Below are 12,659 nucleotides of genomic sequence, written 5' to 3'. Positions count from 1 at the left end.
ATCTTTGGTGGTGTGGAGTCACGTATAAACTTATGATAGCATGGAATGTTGATGTAAAACTCTTGGAATGTAAGCTTTTGGATAAAAAACTTGTGGTTTTAAATCAGGGGAAGGATTTGGTTTGTACATCCAATGATAACTCTACCTATGAACTGTGATTCCCATTATAACTTTCTGCTCTTATGCTTTTGGGCTTCATATTGTTGCACTATTTTCTTTTGTTCCAGCTCCTCTGTGCATTCCTTATACATCAAAAATAGAGAAAGACTGAATTAGAAGTCATTTCTTCCATTGATGGCAGTCTTTGACTTTGTTATCCTTTATGGCCTTGTTTATGTTATTGTTTGTAACCAAGTGAAAGATGTTCAGAGTGTGTGATCATGTTTAAGAGTATTGGTTGTAAATATATGATGATTAAGAATATTGGTTCTAAATCTTCCTATGTAGAGAAAAATATTGTAGGCTTGTGATTGTGAAGTTCAAATTTAACATTTGAATAATTACAAGATTTGAATTGGTTATCTTTTGAATTTGTTTTTTGTTTGTCATTGAACTGATATGGTATGGACCACGATTTGTGGTAAGTCAACTTAACTCATAATTAACTGCTGAAAGTGAAATGGTTGGAGTTGAGAAACCATTCAATGTTGGTGAAAAACTAGGCCAAGGGAGGAGGGGCCAAATCCCAACCTAACTCGACACAGCCTAACCCGGCTCGCCCGGCCTGAAGTTGGGTTGTTAACGGCCTCCAGTAAATGGGTCGGGCCGGCCAGGCATGGCCCAATGCCTAGACATAACTATGTGTGCACAAATAGTGATGGTTAGGGTGTAAGACAAGAGACTTAGATTTGTTTCCATATAAATATACATACGTCCATATGTAGGACCATGTCCTACAAAAATTTGCACACTTTATTAGAAAGGAAAAAGGTTGAATGCATTTTTTAACAAGGTATAATATATCTATATGTACAAAATGTCATAAAAAATTCATGCATCTTTTTAAAAGAAAACATTTAATTCATTTTCATACTGATGTATCCGATAATGATGAATTATAGAGAACAACCATGGTCCAAAGACATTGATATGCCTAGTGGAAGTGCGGATGAGTAGTCTCAACAAAATTCTCTGTACTTGAACATCACTCAGAAGTCCATACACAAACTGATAGTATGGATGGTCACCTGCCATAGGAACTATAAGCATAAACAGATACTATTTCTGAAAGTTTCTAAATGCACATTTTTCATGTTTCTTCATTTTGTTGAGACAATTCCTATGCATTGTGTGCCCGCACTCAATATGTTTGTTGCCTGAGAAAGAAGACAACTTGATGGTCAGGTTCCAAGGGTTATATAAGATTTATTTCTCATATATAATGAGTACAAAGAAAATCATCTTACTTTTGCTAACAACAAAAGTAAGTGCTAGAGATTGAACTGTCAACATACTTGAATGGAGAAGTTTCTAGGTCAACTCACTTAGAAGGCATACCAAATGCTATGTTAGAATGTGATTATGCCGTTAAGGGAACTACTGCATTTGATAACATCTTAGTGACAAGGAAATAGAAATCATCCAATAGTAAAAATTTCAAAATGTCCAACCTTAGGAGGACAATACCATGGAAAAGCTCATACTGCATAATGATAATATTGGAACTTATAATCTTGAACCCAATCTAAGATCTCAAACTTGATACCCTTCATCCCTGCATTTCTGCATAACTTCTTCAATTTTTTTCACAATAGTTCTTCATTATCTGTAAGTTTTGATATTATATATTTTCTTTTTGACGTTTGTATGTTTATGCTTAGGTCAAACTTGTCTTTGAAACTATCATGATATACTGTATATTGCAAGTAAGTGAAACTATGAAATTTGGCAAGAAAGACAAACTACACCTTCATTAGAGGACATTAATTATAGGCATAAATAAAAAACAAAATCAAATATATATTAGGTATGCAATTTCTCTGATTAAATTTTGCATCACATCTTAAATCACTACAAAGTTTAGGAATAAATATTAAGTTGAATGCAAAGGTAGGAACATAAAGAACATTTTTTAATGTTACGTTTGGGTGCAAAACTACGTCACCTATATGGGTGACATTGGCTTTGGACCCATTTGGCAGGTTGATTGGAGGGTGGCTGGTGGAGATGGGCTCACGAATGTTGGAGATAAGGTTAGTGATGTGGTGCGTTGCACCGGTGTCAAGGATCCATGATTGTTTAGAAATAAAACATGAAATGGGTGAAGGGTATTTACATGAGAGGTTAACTCTGGGTTCATTGGTACCTTGATTAGAGTTTCCATGAATTCAAGGAATTTTTTGAATAGTTGTTCATTGGGTTGATCAGTGGATGCAGTTCCTAGGGTGGCATTAGCCTTTAGCTTTGTCAGTGCATTAGAAGAACCAAACCTGGTAGGGAAACCAAGAAGAAAATAACACTTAGCTTTGATGTATCCAATCTTTCCACAATGCTTGCACTTCATATGTGGCCTTCCTCTTTCCTTGGTTTGATTGTTTTTTTTTTCTTTCATGCATATGTGATGGAGGGTATGTTGCAAGGATAGAGACCTTTTCTGGAGCATGTACTATATTAACGTCATTTGTTTCTCCTCCTGAATAAGAAGAGAATAAGCCTTGGCTCTAGTAGGAAGCGAGCCCATCAACAAGAGTTGGCCTCTAATGGCAGCATAGCTGGCATTAAGGCCCATCAAGAACTACATAAGTTGATCTTGTTGGCGAAGACACTCAATAGCCTTCATGGAACCACATGAACAATCTAGAATGTAGCATACAAAGCCAACTCATCCCATAATCCCTTCATTCTTGTGTAATGAGCTGCAATGGAAGACTGACTTTGTTTGCAGTTCATTATCTGAAATTGTATTTGGTAAATGCATGGGCCATTGGCTTGAGAAAATTGAGCCTCAAGATCGCTCCAAATTTGGGCAGGAATTTTGACATGAATTACACTTGCCAAGAGATCTTTATGGATGAAGTTTAAAAACCAAGACTGAACCAGGTTGTTGCATCTTTCCCATGTAATTTTTAGGGAGATGAGTCTGTCAAGTTTGGCAATGGATCCGTCGACGAAGCCCAACTTGTTTTTGGCAGAAAGGGCTATCCTCATGGCCTTTTGCCACATCATATAGTTATCTCCTGTCAAGACATTAGAGACCAGGGGGTACTTGGTCCATCTAAATGATGAACATAATTTGGGCTTACTGTGCTAATGTCGTCTACATCATTAGGTTCTTTTAGAATCGTCTCTCCCCTTTCTGCCATCTTCCTCTGAGTTAATCATAGATCAAATTCGTCTTCAGCGTCTTCGGAAGGCTCAGAGATCACTGGTGGTGTTGCTCATGTTGCTGGTCAACCTCCTCTTGGTTCTCAAGCAGTAACAGAACCTATTCTTCCTTCCACCACAGTCTCACACACAAATTCGACAAACAAAATGCAAAGGAATCACCATTCAATCTCAAGAATTAACAATGGAAACTCAGAGGTTGAACGCGTCACCAGAATTACGAGTAATCCCAATTCTGTGACAGAGATTGGGGAAGCAGTCACCGGATTATCGCCGGTGGAATCAATTAGCTTCCTACGCTATCTGAGGCAGAAGAATAGTTGAAATCTTTCTTTCCCACCGTTCTGATGGTTCTGTAATTCTCCAGAAGAAATCAACAAGAGATTGTGAGTCATATAAAATCGACCTCCAGTTGAAAGAAAATATTAACACACAAGTGTAATGTGGTTCGGCTAAAATCAGCCTACGTCCACACAAAGACTCTTCAATTATATTGCCACATAGGGAGAGTACAGATATTTATAATCACTTTATGCAATTTAGATCTTTGATTTTAGGATCTTGATTTACACGACAGATTGGGGTATAATTATAGGAGAAGATAGGGGAAATGATTTCTTTCTCATTTAGAGAAGATTGGTCAGTTTTGGATAGCTCTTGAGTTTCGAAAACCATACCGTGTCCTTTGTAATTGATCCTGATCGTATTCGTTCCATAGATCTTACCATTCCCCCTCAAGCTAATCTTGGTGTCAACAAGATTGAGCTTGTTCCTTAGACCAGTGAATCGTGGTCCAGCAAGTGCTTTGGTCAAGATATCAGCCAGTTGGTCTTCAGATGTGACAAATTCAATTTGCACTTCCTTGTTGGCAGCTTTCTCTCTAATAGAGTGAAAATCAATTTCAATATGTTTTGTTCTTGCATGAAAAACTGGATTAGCAGCAAGGTAAGTAGCTCCAAGGTTATCACATCTGAGTGTCGGTGATGCTGAAATGTGAATCTTGAGTTCCTTGAGTAGAGATTGTAACCAAATAATTTCTGAAACGGCAATCTCAAGAGCTTTATATTCTGCTTCAGTGCTTGAACGGGCTATAGTATGTTGTTTGGTTGATCTCCAAGATATAATATTTCCTCCGAGTATAGTAACAAGTCCACTAGTTGATCTTCTATCATCTGGACAACCAGCCCAATCGGCATCGGCATATGCTTCTAACGTCATAGATGTATTTCTTCGAATTTGAAGACCATACATGTTTGTGCCTTGTAAGTATCGAAGAATGAGCTTGATATGACTCCAATGAAAGTCGTTAGGATCATGCATAAATTGGCATGCTTTATTAACAGCAAAGGCAATATCAGGTCGAGTAAGAGTGACATATTGCAAGGCTCCAACAATGCTCCTATGAAGCGTAGCGTCCATGAGCCTTTCCCCTTCATGTCGTGAGAGGGGTAAATTTGGAATGGCAGGGGTAACAACATCTTTACATTTTTCCATCCTGGCTTTTTTGGCTTTTTGAGAATATCAAGGATATATTTCTTTTGTGAAAGAACAAGATGATCGTTGTCGAAACATACCTCAATTCCAAGGAAGTAATGTATTTGTCCTAGATCTTTGAGGGAGAAATGTTGTCCAAGCTTTTCAATAAAATTTTGTATTTCTTTCTTGGAGCTACCAGTTAGAATAATGTCATCGACATAGATTAGGAAATACATAGTGCTAGACCCCAAATTATGAATAAAAAGTGATGAATCAGACTGTGATTCTTGAAATTCTTCTCTGATGAGAAACTGCTTCAAGCTGTCAAAGCAGGATCTAGGAGCTTGTTTGAGTCCATAGAGAGACTTTTTTAGTATGCAAACATGATTTGGCAATTCTGAATTTTCAAAACCAGGCGGCTGAATCATGAAAACCTCTTCTTTCTATGTTCTATGAAGGAAGGCATTATTGACGTCAAGTTGTTGGATGCACCAGCCATGACTAAAAGCAATACTCAAGACTCAGCCTGGTATCCAGACACAGGTGCCTCCCACCATGTGACAAATTTAGAAAAATATATGCAAGGTAGCGTTCCTTATCATAGTTCTAATTCTATTATAGTTGGCAATGGTAGTAAGATGCAAATTAAAAATATAGGAAACATGTACCTACCTAGCAAAACGTCATCCTTTGTTTTGAAAAATGTATTGAATGCTTCTAAAGCACACAAGAATCTTATGTCAGTAGCAAGGTTTACCAAAGACAATCAATGCTCTATTGAATTTTCCTTTAATGGTTTTATTGTTAAGAGTATGCAGACGGACAAGAGTCTTCACACAGGGCCGCTTGAGAAAGGAGGACTCTATAGATGGACGAGAGAAAGGAAGGACTGTACTAGCAACCCTATCAGTATTGGAGATGACGATCAATTAAAGACTACTAATACTTCTTTGGTTCCTCAAAATTCTTACTCAAGTTTTCAGTTATGGCATTCACGTCTAGGGCATGTTCACTTTCAGTTGTTAAACTCGTTGAAAGTTGCTGGTTTAATTTCTGTTAATGAAAGACATAAATTAGGTTTTTGTTCTTCATGTGTGCTTGGAAAAATGCATAAAATTCTTTTCCCAAAGCTGAGTTTCATGCGACCAAACCTCTTGAAGTGTTACATGTTGATCTTTGGGGGCCAGCACCATGTGCTTCACGAGAAGGGTACACGTATTAGTTCTTAATTGTTGACAACTACTCTCGCTTTTCATGGATCTTTCCCCTGTTAAAGAAAAGTGATAGCTTTCATGTTTTAAAACCTTCATATTTAGAGAAGATTAGTCAGTTTTGGTTAGCTCTTGAGTTTTGGAAACCATACGGTGTCCTTTGTAACTGATCCTGATCATAGATCTTATCACCTCCATGTCAAACTCTACTGAATTTCAGTCGGTGTCAGAGAAACATCCTCCGTAAACCTGCTGCTCTCTCGTCATTCTATGTCTCCCTCGATCCCCATCACAGATATGCAATCAAGATTAATCTTGTTCACAAATAGTACAATTCTTTAAAAGTGTTGAAATGAATCATTGGATTATCAGGTAATCCCAATCCTTTGACGGAAATGGGGAAGCGGTGGCTGGATTGTTGCCAGCGTCAATTGTTTGCTCCCTGAGTTGCGGGCGATGAAAGAATCCTCGGGCGCTCTCTCCAGTCAACACCAATAATTCTGAAATAATTCTACAATGCTCTGCTGGCCACTAGGATTCGTTTGGAATCCTACTCGACGCCTAATTCCACCGAATTGTTAATGCCACGTGATCTGCAGACGATTCATCCTCGCTCTTGGTCGTCGTTGAACCAGCAAAATCAGAGAATTCACAGTAACAAGCAGTGATTAAATTTGAACATGATTACGATGAATCACCAAGAAGTGTTAGAATGAGTCACTAGACGAGATTGAATTCCAATTTGGTATTGAAAAATTAGGCATGAAATCACCGTCGATGGCTCTGTTTTCCGGGCGATGGCTCATCTCAGGCAACAGGTGGAATTTTCTGCACAGCGCTTCACTCTTCACTCGAATTGATCCTCCCTTAACCAAATAAGCTTCGTAATGTTGATATGAAGGGGTTGGAAAGTTGGTTGATCGCCGGTCACCTCTCTAGAAATTCAAGAATCTGCCAATAACAGCCTACAGACAATGATAGAGATTGTCCGATGAAGACCCAGTCAATTAAATCAGGAATTACAATGGGAATCATATCTAAAAAAAACCTGGCTCTGAAAGAAAAGAACTGGAAAATGAGAGGAGTATATTTTTATTGATTGCCGACTTCACACTATATAGTCTTTTTTATTTTAGTGATATACATTGAAACCTCTAATCTTTACCTAAGATCAAGGATTAGCTCATCTTAGATCAGATTTCTTAACAAGAAGATTGATTTGCCATATCTTGATAAGTTCAAAAATTAGAGAGTCAACAAAAAAACCATTAAAACTAGGTTTTGAAAAAGCTGTCCACATTGTCACATTTTCGCTTAAACGAAGACCAACTAAATATGCAGAAACAAAAATCTCAGAAAAAGGATCGATCTCTAAACAGTTTACTTAACGAAAAGGGAAGTAAAAATGAACACATTGATAAAGGCACCTAGTAAAATTTCCCGTTGTTCTCTTTGCCTAGAGACAGCAAGTCCAGCTCCAACAATAATCGATGCCCAAGACGACGGCACTCGCTGGATGATACAGTGGGGATTTGGAACTTGCGGGTTTATGCACTAGGATTTACGTCCCAGAGAGGGGACCAACTCTCTGCGCCATCTGCCGACACAGAGAGGGAGAGACTTAGAGAAACACAAAGAGAGAGAGAGAGAGAGGCATACCAGGTTCTGAGCAAGAAGAGCAGAAGGCTGGCACGGTCGAAGGTGGTGCCCTACTGATAAGTTTTCTTCCCCTATTTTAACATGAGTGGTAAGCCCCGTCCAGGGTGCACAGAGGGCACGATATATATATATATATATATATGCCCATTTCTGGGCCAATGAAGGTGGCCTTTGCTCTACCCTCCCCAGGGGTCCCACGTTAAAAAAAAAATAAAAAAAAAATAAATATATATATTTTTAAGTGGTAAAATAGTGCTTTTATAAAATAGGTCAGACTCCATTTTTTGTGATTCCAGGTTCACTGTGGTCCAGATCGAATTTCCTTGAATGGGGAATAGCGCAGATTGATGTTGAAGGTAAAGATTGTGGATTAGGCTTGCAAATTAGATTTAGATCCAGTTCTAGATTTTAAGAAGTAGAGAGTTGAGTTGAAAAGAAAGGAGAAGTTGGTGCACACACGCAAGGCTTTGATTAATGCTGGGAATTGATTCTTGGACTCAATTTCGGGCGTTTGAGTTGGAGTTTTAGTTAGGATTCAGATTTTTGGTTTTTGGATCTAAATTGGATCTTTTGGCAATTTTGTGGAACTATTTTCCAGTTGCGGGCCTGTTTTTTATTATCGAACTTAAATATGAGTTTTTGACCTCGTTTTTTATTTAGGGTATGATTTTGGATTTGTGGCTGAGATTTGGATCCACGTTTGGATATAAGGTTTGATTTTGGATCTAAAATTTTGGATTTGGGTATCTATTTTTTATCTAGAGGTAGAATTTGGATCTGGATCTAGATATAAGGCTTGGTTTCTATATCAAAGGTAAGATTTTGGATATGGGCTTGGATTTATATCCGGATTTGGATCTAAATTTGTGCTTGGACTTATAAAACAAGCCTGGATTGAGGTTGGGCATGGGTCCAAAGTTCAGAATTAAATTCAGATGAGTTTCAAAATAGAGTCGATAAGCAAATGAAAAGGTAAGTGGATCAGAATTAGGATAATAGAAGCATCTGAAACTCAAATTTATTGGAAATGATTGTGAAAATGCCAATTGTTCATGTCGCTTTTAACCGGGCTGATCATATCAATGACTGGATTTAGTACTTAAGGTTCTAAAATGTGATTGCCGGCAAACCTAAATGCAAAGGAAAAGCTCTAAATTGTGAAATGAAAGAATTTTAGAAAACTAAGTGGTCATCAGAAATTTGAGAGCATGAACTGGAAATCCTCGAACCAAGTAACATGGTTCATGATCCATATCATAATAGATCCATGCAAATGGGTAATTCCTGGATCTAATATGAATGTGTACAAAACTATATTCAATACATAATTGAGATCCGGTTTCTAAGTTCGGGACATGGACCTAGGGAGATCTTGATTTAGAGTTCAAATCAGACTTCAGTAAGGATTATCCAATTATTAAATCCATATGTTTGGTATAGACTTGGGGTTATTCTAGAAGGAGTTTAAGTTAAAATCCTGACTGAGAATTGGTTAACAGATATAGTTCAATTCACAAATGATATTTGATTCAAAGTTTATGATTCAACGAAAATGAAGTTTAATAATCCAATCTCAGGGCTTAGGGATTTGTGGTTTCGGATGAAGGTTGGAAACCTCAATGTGAATTACATAAGGTCCAAATCTAAAGATGTTAATATAAAATCCAATTTCAAGATCTAATTCTCATAAGTTCTGAGTTCAATAATCCAATTCCTTCTATCCAAATCATATTCAAATTTGATCTTATACTTGATCTCAAAATCAATATCCCATTCGTTTAGATATGGATCTAATTCCTCCAAGATCCACACATCCAACTTAACTAGGGTTCGGGTTTAACATAATTAAGGTTGTGTTTTAACCTAACTAGAGTTTATGTTTAACCATGCTAGGGTTTGGGTTTAACCTAACTAGAGTTTTGTCAGTACATGGTTGTGGACTCAATATCAAGTTTTGGTTGAAATATGGGGAGAAGACTAAGGTATTAAGTAGGTTTAATACTAAGGATTGGATTTCAATCATGAATGCATTTGGGTTTTTAGAAACACGAGTTAAAAATGGAACAATTTGAAAATGTGCATTTGAAAACTATGATTTTGAAAATTGCATTTTCATATAATTAACTTAAGTATGCATGTAGCTAATGATTTTAACTTGATTAATATGAAACCTAAATCTATGTACAACTTTGAAATGTGAATGTATTATGAAAGCAAACAATTAAGCTCATTAACAAAGAATAAAACAAAGTAGAACACATGAATGATATGATATTTCACAATGATATGGAATTTGGATTGAAATTAAGACTTTCACTTGATAAATCAAACTTAATGAAAAAGGTTTAGTGTCACAAACTCATTCAAAACTTTAAACTAATTTGCCAAAGTCCAAATGTAGTATTTTGGAAACAATGCACATTTAATGATGATGCATGAATACAATTAATCAAATAAACATATTTTAAAACATTAAAATGATGATTTGCATGATTAACCACATTGGTTTGGAGTTTTACCAAGAAGGAAAATAAAAATAATTGATTAAAATGGAAAAATCAGACAAAGAATTCCTAACTAGGTGAAAAATAGAAGTTTTGTTAAGTTTTGGAAAACTGCAACTTATTCTTTACAACTGATTTGATTAGCCCTAAAAGATAAACAAATGATCTCCAATTTTTACGACATTTTTGGTGAAAAAAACTCCACACATTACATAATCAGTATCAAGTGATAAATCTGGAAAAATCTATTTTTCACAAAAAGATATTAAGCAAAAGTGTAAGTGCAAAAAACATATTTTGTGCAAAAAATAGTTTTAATGCAATAACTTTTTCAAGACTCAAAACATATTAAAAAAACTTGGATTTACTTGAAATATGGACTATAAATTCTTTGCATAATATAGAATCAGTATAATTTTATAGACTGAAAAAACAATAACGTAGTTATTTATCAGCAAATTTCTTACAAAAAATAGTAAAATAGCTCCACAACTCATGTTACAGGAGTGCGCAAAAGTTAATGTAAAGATTTTCAATGATCGCCAACTTGATACCCATTCTCTGTATATCAAGCTTTCAACCACATTTAAAATTTTAAAAAAAGCTTTTGAGGACAAAAAAGATAAACTTGTAAACCTAAGCTAATCAATAGGTTTGCACAAACAAAAAACAGAGAACAATTTAAATCATGTACTATGCCAACATGAGGGACATGTCAAATCTACACGGATTAATGTGAAATTTGGTGTGTGTGGAAACTCCACAAATCAAAAAATCTAAAGAAACTTAAATCACGAGAAAAGATTTGCAAAGAAAGGAGCTATGCATCAAGTAAGTTGGTGAAGTAACTTGAAAAATTAGAATTTTGTAGAAAAGACGGTCATTATGATGGTTTCTACACTAATTTCAAATAGAGGGAAATTTGGCTTTGAAAATTAGGGGTTTCATTGAAAATAGTCTCCCAATACTAAAAAATTTTGAAAACTATGTGAGTGAGATTAGCAGATGTTTTGGTGTGAAGAAATTGGTAAAAAGTAGGGGAAATGAGCCATTTTGAACTAAAGTCGACCGATTGTGAGCTGGAAATTGCAGAAGCTTTTGGTGATTTATAATTATAAAAATTTTCATAACTAAAATGGTAAAACATGACTTTGAAGAGTTTCAAGCTATTTCATGAAAATTAAACAAAGTTTAGGCAAAATGAGGGTGATCAAGGGCAAAATGGTCCTTTTTGAATGATGGCAGGTTGGGAGATTTGGGTCTGGCTGCCTAAAGTTCGGATCATAAAGTTTGTGTTTGTGCGATCCTTAGTCTCTGCATTTGAAAAATATTTGACAAAAATCTGTATAACATTTTTCAGTCGGCTGGGATCACTGAATGGACTCGACCGACCGATGGGCCGCTAGTCAAGTCGGATGTGAAGCCGCACCTCGTAGTCGGAGGGAAGACGCCTCTTCGGTGACGCCTGCTCCACGTAGACTTGAGAGCCTTCGGAACTTCCACGGGAGGTCTGTCAAGCACGTGACGCCTGCTCCACGTCGACTTGAGAGCCTTCCGAACTTCCACTTGACTTAACAAGGCGTTCGGAACTGGACTCCACAGCTCCGCCTTGGGAGGGACGGAACAACTCCTTGCCCGGAGACTGAGACTGACTGAAGAAGACGGCATCATGCCCGATTGAATCCGGCTTCTATGAGCAGACGATTACTCAACACTTTGAACAGAACGTCATTTGCAGTAGTGACTTTTTTCGGTGAAGAGTCGCTTTCCCTGTTAATGTACCCGGTCTAGTCTCTAGAGGTTCCTCAAATGTCATCGCTAGCAGAGAGATCAGTGGGGTAAATAATCATTTTGGCAGTAAAAAAGTTGGGTCAACAAGTTTTCTTTTTGTTTCTCTTTTAATTGTCTATCTTATTGGATCGAACAGTCCAAGTTAAATGGATGGGTGACTTTTAAAAAGCGAAATCACAATTATATATATATATATATATATATATATATATATATATATATATATATAATCGTAACTCCCTACACACACGCACACACAAAGACTGAAATCAACAGCTACCTCTATGGGGATGATTCTTTTCTTGTGTCGTCAAAAATCACAAAAGTGGAATTGAAAAAGATCCATTTCTTGGACGTGGATTTTAGCGATTGAATGCACATTTTGTGATGTTTTCTTGCATCAAAAGTTAAAAAAAAAAAAAAAAAAAAAAAAAAAAACCATTTGTCTATGGAGATTGCAGGCTGATTTCAAAATATATATATATATATGTATATATATTGGTTATGCAACGAACAATTTCTAAAAGGGATGTTACAAAAATATCAGAGGTGCTCTTATTATTGTGTGAATGGATTGATAGGGTTAGTTACCAAACTTATAGCCTTTATATTAAATATCATCAATGTATGGATATACTTATAACCTTTCACTGAAAGGCCTATTGACGGCTGTGGACAGAGCTAAATGGAATGA

Source organism: Nymphaea colorata, chromosome 6, assembly GCF_008831285.2.
Source record: "Nymphaea colorata isolate Beijing-Zhang1983 chromosome 6, ASM883128v2, whole genome shotgun sequence".
In the NCBI taxonomy this organism is placed as follows: domain Eukaryota; kingdom Viridiplantae; phylum Streptophyta; class Magnoliopsida; order Nymphaeales; family Nymphaeaceae; genus Nymphaea; species Nymphaea colorata.
The sequence above is the reverse complement of the archived record's forward strand: the minus strand, read 5'-3'. Positions refer to the sequence as shown.